The 12295-nt window shown below is 39.9% G+C and overlaps 1 pseudogene; it reads left to right on the top strand.

Moving 5' to 3' along the window:
• Positions 1-8189: 8189 nt before the first annotated feature.
• LOC110256566 (kallikrein-13 pseudogene) lies at positions 8190-10075 on the top strand (annotated as a pseudogene).
• The last annotated feature ends 2220 nt before the right edge of the window (positions 10076-12295 follow it).

Genomic DNA, 12295 nt, shown 5'->3' with positions numbered 1-12295 from the left:
TAGGTCGCAGAGGTAGCTTGGATCTGGCGTTGCTGTGGCTGTGCCATAGGCTGGCAGCTGCAGCTCCAAGTCAACCCCTAGCTCCAGGAACTCCTGCAGGTGTGGCCTAAAAAAAAAAAAAATAAGAAAAGAAAAATGCCTATTGAGTTTCCCTGCCCATTTTTTAATTGAATTAATTGCCAGGTTGTTTTTCATTGAGTTTTTTTTATATTAAGTTGTATCATATCATCTACAAATACGATATATTTATTTTTACTTCTTTCTTTCCAATCTGACTTCCTTTTATTTTATTATTTTTTTGTCTGGTTGCTATGGCTAGGACTTCCAGTACTACATGGAATAAAAGTGATGAGAATAGGTGTCCTTGTCTTGTTTCTGGTCTTAGAGGAAAAAACTTACAGCTTAATCATCATTAAGTATAATGTTCATTTTGATTTTGTCAATACATGACCTTTATTATGCTGAAGTATATTCCCTTTATGCCAATTTTGTTGAGAGTTTTATTATGTATAATGTTTAATTTTACCAAATGCTTTTTCTGTATCTATTGAGATAATTACAAGATTTTCATCCTTTGTTTTATTAATGTGGTTATGATATTGATTGGTTTGCAGATATTAAACTATCCTTGCATCTCTGGGATAATCTCTCTTGATTATGATACATGACCCTTTTAATGTGTGGTTGAATTCTGTATGCTAATATTGTAAGTATTTTTGCATCTATGCTCATCAAAGATATTAGATTATAATTTTCTCTTTTGTAATGTCTTTGTCCTGTTTTGGTATCAGAAAAATGCTGCCTCATGGAATGAATTTGGAAGTATTACTTCTTAAATTTTTTGGAATAGTTTGAGAAGGACAGGTATTATCTTTTCTTTAAATGTTTGGTAAAATTCCCTTGTGAAGCTGTCTGGGCCTGAACCTTTGTTTTTTGGAAGTTCTTTTTATTACTTATTCAATTTCATTACTAGCAATCTTTACATATTTTGAATATTAAACCCTTATCAGATATATATTTTGAAAATATTTTCTCCCATTCTACAGACTGCCTTATCATTTTGTTGAAATTTATTTTGCTATGCAAAAGCTTTTTAGTTTTCTGTGGTGCCACCTGATTTTTTGCTTTTATTTCTTGTGCTTTTAGTGTCACAACCAAAAATCATTGCCAAGATTGATGCCAGGGAGATTATTCTCTATGTTTTATTTTAAAGGTTCTATGGTTTCAGGTCTTAAGTTTAAATCCTTCATCCATTTTGAGTTAATTTTTGGAAGTGGTGTAAGATAGGAATTTAATTTTTTTGTATTTAGTTTCATTTAAAAAGAACAGTAGCAGGATTTATCATTTATCACCACTGACGAGAGGAAAAAGGTATGCAAGACTAGTTAGTTGATTGCTTAACTGGTTTATTACTATGAATATTTCTTAATCAGGAAGATTGAGGCCGATACTAAGCATTTGTCCTAAGCCTGTTCTGTTATTACATGAAATCAAGAAAAAAGATTTTTTAAATGTTCCTTTATCTTTAAAGTAAACAAACTTACCTACTAACTTTTGCTTAAAGAGAATATAAACATATTTTCTCTAGTGGAAAATTTTTGCACATATGTTAAATAGTCGTCTCAGAGTTCTCTTGTGGCACAGTGGATTAAGGATTCAGCATTGTCACTGCAGTGGTTTGTGTCACTGCTGTGGTGTGGGTTCAATCCCTGGCCCAGGAACTTCCATAAGTCTCAGGTGCAGCCATAAGTCTCAGGTGCAGCCCCCCCCCTCCCCAAAAAAATCGTCTCCTTCTAAATATAACATTTTCCTATTATTTTACTCTAAGCATGACTTCTTTGGCCATTATGCTTGGTTTGTAATATCTATTAAATAGAAGGGCATGTTACCAACTTCTCCAAAACTGAGGAACCAACACTAAGAACTCCCAACACTAAGAACTAGTAATTCCATACAGCAAACCCACCCAGTTACTAACAGGAACATTTAGCAGACTGCTTTATCTTGAAGAATCCCAACTGGGAGATTTGCTGTTAAAATTTAAATATTCCTTGTATTCCACTTTGTGGATACTTCCTTATAGCAGATTAAAATTAACAGCCATGATCTGTGATGTCAAACTGAGGGGCCTCAGGTAGCCATTCAATCATGAATTGATACAGATTCTGTTTTTCTTTCCAAGGAAAATCATGCTGTTGCCCTTGGGTCTCTTCTCAGCCCACCTTCCTGATGAGATAAGGTTTTTTTCTATTTCAAATTTCATGAGAGAATGTCAACATTATCCAAAGAGCAGCAGAACACTGACGCTGTAATAAGTGTGAAAGAATATTTTCAGTCCAAGTGCTTGTCAGAGAGTATAACCTCAAATTCACTGACGCTCAGGACTTATCAAAATTTCGGTCAAGGGAAGTAATATTTCTAGAAAATTGCCTGGAGAAAACGTAGCCCATCCATTTCTCTATCATTCAAAACAACTTATCCTCAGAATGAACAATATTACTACAGGTTTTTCTCATATATATATATATATATATATATATATATATATACATATATATATATATATACATATATATATACATATATATATATATATCACCTTCTTCTCTGCACCCTCCTTCCCAAAGAAAAAATTTTAAACCATTTTACTAAATCACACGTTATTATACCACCCACACATACTGAGAAGTGTTTCTATGCAGACATTGTTGAGAACATCATTCATGATATACTTTATGTCATCCTAAGAATAACCTATGGGTAAAAATTAATCTCATAATAGTTTTCTTCCTTTCAACAAGTGGTTTGTTTACACGTACAGATGTGTGAAGTGTGTGCCTTCATTGTGCTTCACTTTTTTGGTTGCCAGAAAGTTTAGAGATAAATATTGGGACCTTTCATCCAGGAACTTATAGTGTACATTCTGCATTTTAGTTTGACTCTTAGATTTACCTTCTATTTGTATCTCATTTATATTGTTGTTGTGCTTTCTTTGATTAGTTACTTGTGTCTGTTGTATAGCATTGTGTCAATCTTTTTTTTAATTTTTTTAGAAGGATGATATTTTAAAAATAATTGAGGCGTTTCCATTGTGGCTCAGTGGATTAAGAACATGACATAGTGTCCATGAGGATGCAGATTCAATCCTAGCCTTACTCAGTGGGTTAAGGATCCGGTGTTGTCACAAGCTGTGGTATAGTTTGCAGATGCAGGTCAGATATGGCATTGCTGTGGCTGTGGTGTAAGCCTGCAGCTGCAGATCCAGTTCAACTCCTAGCCCAGAACTTCCATTTGCATAGGTGTGGCCAAAAAAGAAAAAAAAAGAAAAAAAGTAATTAAAAAATTAAAAAGAATTGAATTCACTTAACTAAGCATTTATTATTTTCACAACATTTTCTTAGGTATTGTGAAACCTTTCTGTAACTCATTTTCTAATCCAAATACCTTACCTGAGATCTGAACATTTAATTTAAAACCAGGTAAACATTCATCAACAGCAAGAATGATGAGAAACTCTCTAAGGATTTTTAAGATCATAAAGGAGGCTACACTGGGAAGCAACCACATTTTTATTTCTTCCTAAAAGACACAAAGGCTGGTGTGAGTCAGGATTTTTCCTATAAATTAAGTACATTTTATTTAATTATGTATTTTTAAAAATAAACCATAATTTATAAAAATAAATCAAATCTTATTCCACAATGACTGAGGGAAAGTTTTAAAGACAAACTCAAACTTTGATAAAATGATCCCAGGATGGAATTTGAGATTAAGAAAATGAGAAAATTACTGTTATTTCATTGCTATTAACTGGGTTTTAGAGAGAACAGTGCTCTTCATCCAGAGCAGATGTGGTGAGTATTTATAGCAGTTAAGTCTCTGTTCCCATCTTCAAGAGGCTTGGAAGCCTGGGAACCTCCATATACCCAGGTGAGGCCCTAAAGAGTTAAAAAAAAAAAAAAGGCTTGGAAGGCTCATTCCATTTCCAATATTCTATCACTGAAGATGCATAATTTTATTATCTGTCTCTCAGCTTTCTTCATCTCTACTTTTTTTTTCTTTTTAGTGCACACCTAAATCTTATTGCTCACTTGTATTAGTTTATATTCAATATACTTTAGCTAACTGTCCCAATATTTCAGGATTAGTGAACCAAATTTACAGGGTTAACTGAGATTCTCTGCAAATGTACCTGCTAAAATGTGACAGAATCAGTTTTACTTCAAGAGTCTGATTAATTTAAGTCTGTTCTCTGTGGGTAGATGCAAACAATTACATTTAGAATGGATAAGCAATGAGGTCCTACTGTACAGCACAGGGAACTGGATCTAATCTCTTGGGACAGAACGTAATGGAAGATAATATGAGAAAAAAATGAATATATATGTATGTCAGGGTCGCTATGCTGTACAGCAGAAATTGATACAACACTGTAAGTCAACTATACTTTAATAAAAATGGAATAAATGTTTTAAAAGGGTCTCATTAATTTATCACTTCTTCTCACTTAAAAGAAGACAATAGCTCTGGGAACCACCCCTTCGCATAGCACGGTGACTTCAGCATCATCACCACTGAGGATGTCCCCTTCGGTGCCTCCATACATCTTCATCCCCGTAGCAGTATTGCAGCCATTAATAACACAGAGGGCGGCAAGGGCGCCACTGCCATGCCTGTCACGGGGCCAAAGCTAATCATGAAATACATTACCTCGCTGTTCGTGGCTATCTCCCTTAGCAGTGACTGATGGAGGTCATTCCCATCAACAGACTCACAATGCCAGGAATCCAAAAGCCTCCTTCCACAAGATGCTAGGGACAAACAAGAGCAGCCTCCCAGTTGGCTTTGTCATTTGGTGTCACGTGAGAAACTCATGCTTAGAACACTACTTGACAGCCACAGCTATTTTTGAGCAAACTCCTCCTCTTCAACTTTTCTGAAATATTCAGCCTGTATAGACTCATTCACCCCTCTCCACCAAAGCAGCTCCTTATTTCTGCTGAAACTCAAAGAATAATGAGTACCAGAGTTTTGTGAGACTAGAAGTTTCCCCTGAGGCACCAAGATACCATAGGTATCAAATATGAAGGTGGACTGTCCAATGGAACAAAATGTTGTTTTTCAAAGGAAGTAGCATAGAATCAATCTGACGACTGACTCTCAATGAAGGTTTTTAAAGGTTGAGCAATTAAAGACTATGGAGAGAGAGTTTGTGAAGGAAATTTTGGGGGGAGAACTGTTACCTTACTGCAACTCTCCACCCCCACTTTATTCTCCCATCACCAAGAGCAAGGAGTAAAATAAGCTAACTCTTAAGCTTAAGCCAGGACAGAGCCTCCATTTTATTCATTTTAGCCAAAATCAAAAACAAGAGTTCATGTTGTGGCTCAGCAGGTTAAGAATCCAACCTATGGGAGTTCCCGTCGTGGCGCAGTGGTTAACGAATCCGACTGGGAACCATGAGGTCGCGGGTTCGATCCCTGCCCTTGCTCAGTGGGTTAACGATCCGGCGTTGCCGTGAGCTGTGGTGTAGGTTGCAGACGCGGCTCGGATCCTGCGTTGCTGTGGCTCTGGTGTAGGCCGGTGGCTACAGCTCCGATTGGACCCCTAGCCTGGGAACTTCCATATGCTGCGGGAGCGGCCCAAGAAATAGCAAAAAAAAAAAGACCAAAAAAAAAAAGAATCCAACCTAGCCTCCTTGAGAATGCTAGTTCAATCCCTGGTCTTGCTCAGTGTGTTAAGGATCTGGCATTGCCATGAGCTGTGGTGTAAGATGCAGATGAGGATTTGATCTGGTACTGCTGTGGCTGTTGTGCAGACCTTGCCACCATGAATCAGAAAGACAGCATTTTGATTAAGATGTTAGACTGCCCAGTCCATCGTATAACAGGATACTTCTGACTTTATTCTAAGTCTTCTCTCCCTTTCCAGCACCCACGCCAGCTTTCTCAGATGTGAGTGACATGGTGAGGCTGGTTTATGCCTTCCAGAGAAAAAAATGGCATGACTTATTGCTTTCTCACCATGTTCCCTGAGCAAGCTGCTGTAACAGACCACTGAGGAGCTGCAGTGGATCAGAAATCAGTGGAAGAATTCCTGTTGTGGCTCCATGGGTTAAGAACCCAACACTCTCTCCTTGAGGATGCGAGTTCAATCCCTGGCCTTGCTCAGTGTGTTAAGGATCCATTGTTGCTACAGATGTGGCTGGGACCCAGTGTTGCTGTTGCTGTGGAATAGGCCTGCAGTTGTAGCTCTGATTTGACCCCTAGCCTCAGAACATCCATATGCAGCAGGTGTGACCAGAAAAGAAAAAAAGAGAGAGGAAAAAAAAAGAAATCAGTGGAAAGGTGGAAGATGTTCTTCCTTGGCCAGTAATAGTATAAGATGACTGTGTTCTCTGGGCGTGGCTGGTGGATACTTTCTGTCACCAATACTTGTGTGGGTTTTTTAGAAGTGCTCTTGCCACGATGGAAACTCCCAAGGATAGATTTTTTTTTTAACTTTAGTGTAATCATGTCTCCTTCAGAAATGTGTCATTAAAGTTTTTGTTTTCACATTCGGCTGTACTGCATATAGCAAATAAATCAATAAGCTAATAAACTGAAAAAAAAATAGAAGTGCTCTTGCTAGGTCCCTGTGACTATAACCCCCCTTCCATTCCTCTATCCTTTGCTCCCCACCCCCCACCCATATGGCCCTGTTGGGTAGCAGTCACAGTGCCTCCAAGTTGTTCTTTTGCCTGTAGAACCCACATCTGGTCCACAGGAAACATACACTCACGTATCCTTTGTCCTTGGAACATGCATGGGAAACCTGAACAGGTTTTCCCACCTTTTCTCCACCACCAAATTATCTGGCCAGCCTGTCATTCTTGCCTGCTGATTTTGCAGACCAGAGATAGACAATCCATTGAGCCTGTATGATATCAGGACATTGATAGCAAGTTCTACAAGGAGAAGCCACTGTCTTGTTTGTCCTCATGAGTTTATCATGACAAGTTTCAAATATGCGGTAAAGTTGAAAAGATTTCCAGAGAGTGAATATCTGTATATCTACCACTGACCATTACATTGCACTGAGCTCATTTTATTACATATATATCCATTTATTCATCCCTTTATTCATCCACAAGTCAAGCTTTTTTGTTTGTTTTTGCTTTTAGGGCCACACCTGCAGCATGTGGAAGTTCGCAGGCTAGGGGTCAAATAGGAACTACAGCTGCCGACCTACACCAGATCCCTGACCCACCGATCAAGGCCAGGGATCGAACCCGAATCCTCATGAATCTTAGGTTCATTTCTGCTGCACCACAAAGGGAACTCCAAATTCACCTTATTTTTGATGTATTTAAAAAACAAATTGCAAACATCTGTATATGTCTCTGTGAACACCTCAGCATGTATATCATTAACCAAGGTTCAGTATATGTTTATATTTTTTAGATATAAAATTTGTATACAATGAAAGGTATACATCCAATGTACTTATATTGAGTTTTGAGAAAGGCATCCATCCATATAATCCAAAGTCCTAACAAGATATAGACATCATCCCAGAAAGTTCTTTCCTATCTCTTCATTAATCTCCACACCACACACCCACGAGAAGCAACCAGATTTTTTTTAATCCACTATGGATCAGTTTTGGTATTCTAGAACCTGAGATAAATGAAATCATCCAGTATATATTCCTTTGTGTATGGATTCTCTTATTTAGCATGTTGTTTCTGAGACTCACTTATGTTTATGTGTCATTAGTTCCTTTTTATTAATGAGTAGTATTCTTTTTTATGATTGTAGCACAATGTATCTCCTACTGAAGGGCATGTAGACTGTTTTCATTTTTTTTAATGGCCATGCCTGCGGCACATGGAATTTTCCAGGCTATAGGGTCGAGCCAGAACTGCAGCTACAAGCCTATGCCACAGCCACAACAACAACAGATCCCAGCCACATCTGTAACCTATGCTGCAGCTTAACCCACTGAGCAAAGCCAAGGATTGAACATATGTCCTCAGGGATACAGTGTTTGGTTCTTAACCCACTGAGCCACAACAGGAACTCCTCCACTGATTTCTGATCCACTGCAGCCCTATAGTAGTCAGTTACACGAGCTTGCTCAGGGGATGTGGTGTGCAAGCTATAAGCCATCCCATGTTTTTTCTCTGGAAGGCATAAACCAGCCTTAACATGACACCCATAGCTGAGAAAACTGGCATGGGTGCTGGGGAGGTAGAGCAGAAAAGCCATCTTAAAATAAAAGTCAGAAGTACCCTGTTATCTGATGGACTAGACAGTTTAACTTCTTAATCAAAATGCTGTCTTTCGATGTAAAGAGACTCTAAGCTTATCAATTGTCCAGAAGGGACCAAAAAAATTTTGGTTTGTGGTGGCAAGGTGGGAAAAAATACCACACTAAATAAAGTTAAAATGGACAGTCGATGCATTAGATGCCCTTCGTGTTCCAGATCCCCTTCCACAGGTCACTGAATACATCCTGCTGTGGCGGTTGGGCTATTCATGGTTCACAGCAGCCTCCTTCTCCAAAGAATTGCTTATAGCAGAACAGAAGCCACCTCACTCAGACTACATCACTGGCCACTGCCACTTCAAGTATACACTGGACAGGAGTACAAAAGTACAACAAGGTAGGATTTGGGATGGGGGTGGAGAGCTTATCTCTGTCCTGCAATTTGTGCGCCAAAGATCCCTGTGGGACAGGATGCAGCTAAACTTCATTCAAGACAACATCCTTATTTAGTTTTCTTTCCCTGCACTGCCTTGCATCCTTAATTCTCCGTTTCCTAAAGATATCCTTTCTTTTTCTTTTTTTTTTTTTTTTTTAGGGCTGCACCCTTGGCACATGGACGTTCACAGGCTAGGGGTCGAATTGGAGCTGTACCTGCTGACCTACACCACAGCCACAGCAATGCTGGATCCTTTAACCCACTGAGCGAGGCCAGGGATCAAACCTGCGTCCTCGTGGATGTTTGTTGGTCTTGTTACTGCTGAGTCACAAGTTATTCTTCAAATAAGACACTGGCACAGCAAGCTCCAACCTGGCTCTGCTTCTAGAGACCCACACCTAAGACAGAGGGGACAAAAATAAAAGTGCACTTGTTCTGGAAGTTCCACCCATGTGGAGGGCCAAGCCCAGGCTGGGGTGAGAGGTGGGAGGCTTCCTGGCTACAGGCTTCTGAGCCACTGGTGGTGGAGAGGGAAAGGCCCACAACAGGGAAATGATGAAGGTGCTGGGGAGGGAGTTCAGGGGTTAAAAGCCATGGGTCAGGGCTGAAGCTAGAGCCTGGCTGCAGAAGCTCTTCACTCAGTCCCATTATCCAGGCTCCACCCACCCTGCCCCTGTTCACAGTCGCCACGTGGCCCCCCTTCTACCCTGGCTACCATGATCACCTTCCTGACCATGGCCTGTCAGAAAGCATCTCTCAGAATTATCCTAAGATTCTCAGTGGGACGAATGGGCTGCCTCCCCGACTCTCAGCCCTGGCCAGTGTACTTGTGCCAGGGTGGCTGCTCTGTGGGGCAGTCCTGGTCCACCCTAGATGTGTCCTCACTGCTGCACAGTCTAAAGGACAGCTACAGAGTGTACCTGGGCAAGCATGCCTTGGGGTATGCGGAGGCTAGAGAACAGATGAGGGAAGTAGTTTGCTCTATCCCCCACCCTTAACACCAGATTGGCCCCACCCACCTGAACCTTGACCAGGACATCATGCTTCTGGAGCTGCAGTTACATCCAAATCCTGCCCCCTCTCCCACCATGACTGCCTCCCTCCTGGTACCTGCAGTTGGGTGTCTGGTGGGGGCACTACCACCAGCCCCCAGGTGAGTTATCCCAAACCATCAGTGTGCAAACATCCAGCCACACTCAGATGAGGAATATCATCAAATCACACCCAACATGCTTTGTGTCGGGACTAAAGAGGGTGGCAAGGACTCCAGAGGTCCCCTAATCTGTAATGGGACACCCCATGGCATCATCTCCTGGGGAGACTTCCCATGTGGGCAGCTCAACTGGCCTGGCAGGTATACAAGTCTCTCAATATGTTCCCTGGATCTGAGAAACAATTAGAAAATGGACAACCCAGGAGCAGAAATGGAGGAAGAGTCCACAACAAAAGTCAGGTTGGTCTACCTGCCTCCTCACTCAGTTTGCACAGCCCTTCTCTGTACCTCCCAAAGTCTTCTACTTGAACCAGTGACCCATGTACTCAAAATGCCCAAATCCTGACTGACATCATGCATTTCAAAAGCATTCCTGTATCAGCATCATGGTCTCCAAGATGTTCCATCCCTGAAACATCCCAGCCCTTCTGGAAGGCCCAACCCAGACAAAGCTCCAAGTCTCCCAACTGTTTCAAGATTAACCCAGGTCCCCGTCTGAATGTTCTATCTGTGAAATACTCTTAAATACCTCAACAAACCCATCTCAACAATATTCTACATCCCATGAATGAAATTTCCTTGACAACACCCTCTGCCCCTTCAAGTATTTATTCATTGTCAGTATTCTAGATCCTTCTGTTTTGCACTCAAGAAGGTTCTGGACTCCCATGACATTTCTTTCTGAAAATCTTCTCTTGTGTGCAGAATCTTCTGCCCTGACATTATATGTACCAAATGAACATGGGGAAATCCCTGGGGATATTTCTGAGTCTCCCAAATTGTCCTATTCCACCTACATTCCACATTTTGCCAATATTCCCTGTTTCTGAATCTTCATGTTCACCAAACATCAGTAGCACTTTAAACTCCAAAGTGATGGCTTTGAGTATCCCAAGGGACCTCCTTACCGTATTCTCCACTAAATATTCTATATTTTTATCTTATCCACAAACATCCTTGTTCAATGGCTGGTGCTGTTTCACCTTGGTCTATGACCCTAAAATGCAGTGGATGAATGCTCAGCCTCAAGAATCCCTACTTAAAGTAAGTCACAAAATTCATAACCTCTGTTTTCTTATCTGTAAAATGGGACTCATAATAATTTTCCTTATAGCATTGTTATGAGGATAAATTTGAGCGTTTACCAATAATATTATTTGCATCACTCCCTAAAAAGTGTTACCTTAGGCTATTAATAAAAACCCCTCAAATTCTGCAGTATCTCAAAAGTGTTGCATTCATTTATTTTTTTTTCTCAGCAGAAATTTTTTCAGTGTTGACCATGTGCAAATACTCCCCTGGCTGCCAGTAAATACAGTTTTGTTAATTTAGTCAATGAGCATCGGTACATATAACAAGCAAAACAAATGTTTTTATTACATTGTATCCATTCTAGAACATGAATGCAAAGACAAATCTCATGAATGCTTGACGTGAATGTAAAGACAAACTCATCTGTTGGCTGATCTTGGACAGTCTCAGTGCCCTTACCCAGTTTGACCTCATCAGATAACTACACACCAGCTCTTCCCAGGGTCCAGGGAAAAAAAACCTTTCTTTCTCATCTCTACATATCATTTGACCTTAGACTATTCTGTTTTAAAATCATCTATGCTTTCATTTTTCTCTTCCAAGAAAGTTCAATAGTAAAATTTGAACTTTTTCATCTTTGAGTCATGGAAAATCTCTTTATCCTTCATGTACAGTAATCTTAGGTAAATACTGCACTGAGGATAAATGTGGGTTCCAGACTTCTTTGATGTAATATGATCTCCAGCTAGTGGGCAAACCCTGATCCTGGCAGATACCATAGTGGAGCCACCACAGACAGATGGGTCAAGTGCTGCTTCCAAAATACTTCTCAGATAAGCATTCGTTGCATTAAATAAAACTGAGAAACCATATTGAGAAGAATGCAGCCACTTAGGAAACACATCATTTGAAACTGTGACATTTAATGAATGCACTTACCATCAAAACATGGGTAGCTATAGCCAGTCTCTTGTGATAGAACATGATGGAAGAAAATGTGAGAAAAATAATGTGTATATATATATATATACATATATATGTATGACTGGGTCACTATACTGTACAGCAGAAATTGACACAACATCATAAATCAGCTATAGTTTAATGAACAAATTAAAATAAAATAATAGAAGACTAGTTCCATGGGCATTACAGAGTTAAGGTATGGTTTAATTGCAATTAACTTGATTTTTTTTCACTCTACTTTCAACGATTGAAGTTAAAAGTCAAATGCTATAAAAGCAGCTAGGCTGTAAATGTTATAATCCTTCACCCTGAGAATCTGTTTGTATCCCTGGAAATGGGGCTAAAATTCTAGAAACCATAATCACAGCTTTCTGGTGATAAATTTGGCTTGGATGTTG

This window comes from Sus scrofa, chromosome 13 (assembly GCF_054392235.1).
Source record: "Sus scrofa isolate SSC_HxYL_T2T_F1_AM1 chromosome 13, Sscrofa_HxYL_maternal_Yorkshire_Landrace_v2.0, whole genome shotgun sequence".
NCBI classification, from domain to species: Eukaryota; Metazoa; Chordata; class Mammalia; order Artiodactyla; family Suidae; genus Sus; species Sus scrofa.
This window is presented reverse-complemented; position numbering and strand designations above follow the sequence as displayed.